Raw genomic sequence first — 5101 nt, forward strand, 5'->3', positions numbered from 1 at the left:
AGTACCACAAACATGCTACATGATTCTACCATGTCACAGAGTAGATCATACTATCACGCCAGGAGTAAGTTATGCCTTCCAGTAATTGATGTGTTGCTTGAATGATTTATGACATATATAGATACTGAGCTATAATATCGTTTCCTTACTCTGTTGTCGGAAATGTTTTTAGATCTATCTCGATTCTACTGGAATCCATCGGAAAAATTACGAGACTCTTCCCTTGATAGAAACAATTTCTTGATCCACATTAAAATCTACAGAATCATTTGGGCGTACAGGCGATACCAATGATGAGTTCCAAATCAATACAGTGCAAAATCAATATTTATGCCAATTATGAATAAACAGTAAAAATGTACACAACATTTGTCGAGCAATATTTATTCCATGTTACCTAAACAAACATATCTATAAAGAACTATACAAGTACATGCTTAAGAAAGGATTGAATTCTATTTAAGTTTGTTTGTTGTATTCTTTACATCGGATTCTTACACTGGATTTTCTAGTGACGAAAGAAATATCATTTGTGTAATTTTATTAATACCTAAGAGTTAGGAAATAAGTAGAAAATATAAACTACATACCTTGAATTATAATAAAGAAATTAACAATTTAGATGAAAATACTAAGTATTTCAACAATAGATACGACACTTTTTGGTTGCATTGCTCGTGAATATTATTCATAAATATTGATTACCTTCAGCGCCGTAGTTTTTCGTTTTCTGTTGTTCTTGTTCTTTCTTGTTGTTTCTGTTCTTCTCATTACTCACTGCAGCAAGTAACATTGTGTCAATCATCGAAACTTAAGTACCACATTTAACAATGTCATAAGTGGCATGGTTGATTTCATGGTTGGCATGGTTAGTTTCTTGTCACCATCAGCAAAAATGCAACTTCTTAAATACTCTTGATATTGCCTGGCCCAATATAACCATTGAAATATCAAGAGAAATCTGCATAAGAGGCTCAAATACTACACCGTATGTATTTTAGTTTTTTTTTTTCCAAGTGATCAGACGTCCTCCACAGCATTTCAATAAACTGTACGTGTGATTTCTGTACGTGAATTTGTACGTGAATGAATTTAGATAAAGACTATGATACTTCGGGGGCATTTAGCAGTTTACATCATTACCAATATATATGTGTATGGGTTAACAATATCCAAGCTCTCTTAGCTGGTTTTATGAATCTTCAATCCGTATTCATGATTTCACGGACACCGAAAAAAAAAATATAATGTGTGTGTACGAACTATTTAGTGAGTATACTTAGAAATTTCTAAATGTGTAAATGCGATAGAAAAAATAAAGTATGCTGTGGTATGGAAGACCGTAGAGAACGATAATGTGGCGCATATTCTTTGTATGAATTTTCCGATTTGAGAATAAATATGTTACACTTTTATTGCCACTAAAATCCTGATTGTTATCAAAACTTTTTACAACTAACTTTTACAAGCAATTTGCTTGTTATCACTGCTTGTTTCTCTCTGTTTTATTTCATTTTAGTGAAGATAAAAACTATTTCTTAACAGTTCTTATCTTCAATATTTAAGTCAGCAAGTGGACGATGTCATACTCTCACAAATTCTTATTCATTTCATATACAGAAATGACAAAAATTTCATATTTTAGCTGCATCAATATAAAACTTGTCTTAAAACTACCCAAAATAAAAAAGAACAAATGTTAACTCTGATATATCTTGGTATTGGAACATGCTTTTCTTAGCTAAAAATAACAATTTTTCAGAATTTCATATAATATAACATACATGAAAAATTGTGAGGGTATGGCATCATCAACTCGCTCATTTGAATATTCATAAGGAGTGGTGAAGAAATGTTCTCCAAAAATGTGAAACTTCAAAATGTCATACGTCCCTTATTTCTTATCCGACTTTTGTCATTTTGGTATCATTCTGTAGGGAACATTATTTTCTCTTTCTTTTGAAGTTTATTCATTTTTGGGGTGGATTTCTCTTTTTAAGGAAGAATATGTCGACTAGTCTTTTCACACATCAAGCACTAGTAATATCATACGCAGAGATAATTTTGTTGAATGCTTAAAATGTCTTGAAAAAAATGATAAAATCGAGATTAATCATTGCAACAAAATCAAATACCACGCTATGTTTGTTTTCTAACTTAAACAAAATATACGCTGATCATGGGAATATGTATGTATTTCATTTATGCGGAAGGAAAAAGCCGATAGTTAGCCATAGGTTATATTTATACCATCAAGACAAATCGATGAATTTACAACAATAGGGAGTGTTTCACTAGTGTAGAGACGACTCTGTACTTTCACTTTGTTCCAGACTTGTATGTAACCTACCTCGAAGACAGGGTGCAGAGACGTTCCACGTGTTATCCTTGTTGCTTCTTGGGGTCACTGACATGATGTAAATAACCGTTCAGCAGAGAGCAGTTACGCAAAATGGCTTTCCGTGATGTGGATCGATCAAGATACTTTACAGAATGACTTTTGCAAAGGTTCTCTGATGTCTTTTTGTCCATTATCTGCAGGCATTTGCAATGGTCGAGTTCTTCGTGAGTAGCTTTTTGTCAAGCGAAGAAAGTGATGTACTAATTTAGTAGATGAAATAAGTTGACTTCACACAATAGGCAAATAAAGTCAGGTATGACCATAAATAAACAACAAAGAAAAGACACAAATTAACATAACGAGATTATTTAGAAAATATGCATGCAAATATCTATCTAGTATATGCACCAGTACAATATCTGCGTCTTAGAACACGATCGCTGCACGTTGAAAATTTGACGTATTAGTGGCTAATTCCCCCGTTGAATTGGCGGGAAGTGGGTTCTTGTGCCCATTTCCACAGCAACAATAGCTTGCCTTGCTTCACAGCAAACAAAAGCGATCTACCGAAAACAGTTGTATCGTATGACTAATGAAGTGGGTTGGTTTTCAAGTTCGAAACAAGCAGCCGGTCTATATTCCACCAGTCACGGTATTAACCTGGCACAACTGTGGGGGCCCAATGTTAATGACTTTGGTTGACTTTTACCCTTGAAATACGGATTTGGTAGCCATGAATCGCGATAGGTGGTGGCGCTAGCTGCCTATCCGTCCATACAGCTGCGTAAAACATCACAGAATGTGTCCAACGGCGTCTTGAAAACACCGCCAGGGTTCGCCGGGAGATTACTTTCCAGTGCGAAAACAAAATTTTCAAGTTTTCATCTTCGCCGATTTTAGCTTTAGCTAAGATCGTGTATATACGTGTTTTGAATTCTTAACGCAGCGCAGTGATACGGTGCCATTATGCGGATATGATGGCTGATGTAAACAAATTAGCGTCAAGGAGTCTACAAGCTTTGTCAGAGCGACCTTTCGATGGTTAAGATTTGGGAATATGTAGTAGCGCGTCGTCGGGTTACCCTTGAGCGCAAAACCAGACAGACGGTTGAATGGCCTTCGCGATGGCATAGCCTTCGTGACCTAAAGGCAAAGGTGTTGCTGCTCCGGAGACTTTTTGAACATCTTCTCTAAAAAGAGAGATAGATAATGTTGAATAAGTAATCCATTCACAAGGAATTGTCAGACATGTTATCTCAAATTAGTCTTGTCAACCCCCATATCGTCTTGCAAGTGTATACCCACGAGGCTCGTTTTTTACAGTGTTCTTCACCCCGGGGTTCAAAAACCTTCTCTGCAAACCTGTTTGTTCTCCACACCAACGTTTGAGTGCTTTTGGCGGATGGTGAATGATAATGATAGAGTGTTGTTTTTTTTTTTTTCTTTTTTGCCAGGTATTCATAAGATTGCAGCCTGCGTTTTGGAGCCACCCAGATCTTCTTGTATCATTGTTATGGTTTAATTGCTACTGTAGTAGTACGTTTTCCTGTTGGCTCACCTGTCCAATGGTTCTAAAAATGCACAGAAGCTTCAGTATTTAGGGGTCTCGATTTTTGATGAAGCCATGAAGATATCAGTCCACGTAGGTTTGAAAGATCAAAGCCATAGATTTTCAATTAATCGATGACGAGAAAACAACGAAGTGGTAACGTTGTCTGGTCTTGTCTTCTTTATGTTTGCTTTTGTATCTTGATGAGGGGGTTTCTTTACTTTTACCACATTACCAGCAGACGGCGGCCGAACAACCAGACAACAGACATTGCTTCATTTTCTTTTTTCGGGTGGCGGGAAAGTGTCGGTGGGCTTGTATAATCAGTCACCAGCGAATGGGATCCGGTCTCCAGTCCAGGCAGCGAAATGAAGGTTGACCCTGTTCGTATTGTCGCCCGCCGTAAGTGCCCTGATTGTCGGGGAGGAGCAATAGCGCTATAACGAGAAACCCGAGTTGAAGTTCAATGCCATATGACTTGTTAAACAACTACGCTGCACGCGCGTTTAGCCTCGTCCGGAAGACACGAGTTGATTTCTTGGATCTCGTACACCCACATACGAGTACACGTTTGTTCTTGTCCAATCGGCGCGCTTTGGGCTATGATGACTTCTTGTGTGTGTGTGTGTGTGTGTGTTTTTTTTTTTTCTCCCTTTAAAATGTTAGTGAGCGCTGTAATAAGCTCATGACTACCAGTGGTTAAAGTGAAAGAATGAGACTTTTTGGCAGATTTGAAGTTTTCAGTACAACCGACTTATACATCTTTTGAATGACAATGATCAAAAAGCAAAGATTTAGCCTTCTTAAAAATTCCTGTGTGTGTGTGTGTGTGTGTGTGTGTGTGTGTGTGTATTTATAATGGCAGCGCATTTATTTTACGATGTGGAGTTGGTATCTATACGAGCGTTCTAAACTGTCTCCTATTTTATATTTTCCCTGTACTTTTAATTCATATCGGGACAGTAAAGATATTTCAAAGCCAAAACATTTCACTGAAGTGTCTACTTAGCTTACTTCAACATATTTACCTTGCTTAATTCTTATCTATGAAGAGATGAGATTTGCGCATTAGACTTCCCTTGTAACTACTCGTCACCTCGAGTCGTCCACACCTACCTTATAATGAGTGTTTTATGGCGGTTGTAAGAGAGTGAAGTGCATGTTGGGTATCTTGTCCCAAGGAAAATCTCTTTAGTCCTACCTGTCTTATT

This window comes from Diadema setosum, chromosome 7 (genome assembly GCF_964275005.1).
Source record: "Diadema setosum chromosome 7, eeDiaSeto1, whole genome shotgun sequence".
In the NCBI taxonomy this organism is placed as follows: domain Eukaryota; kingdom Metazoa; phylum Echinodermata; class Echinoidea; order Diadematoida; family Diadematidae; genus Diadema; species Diadema setosum.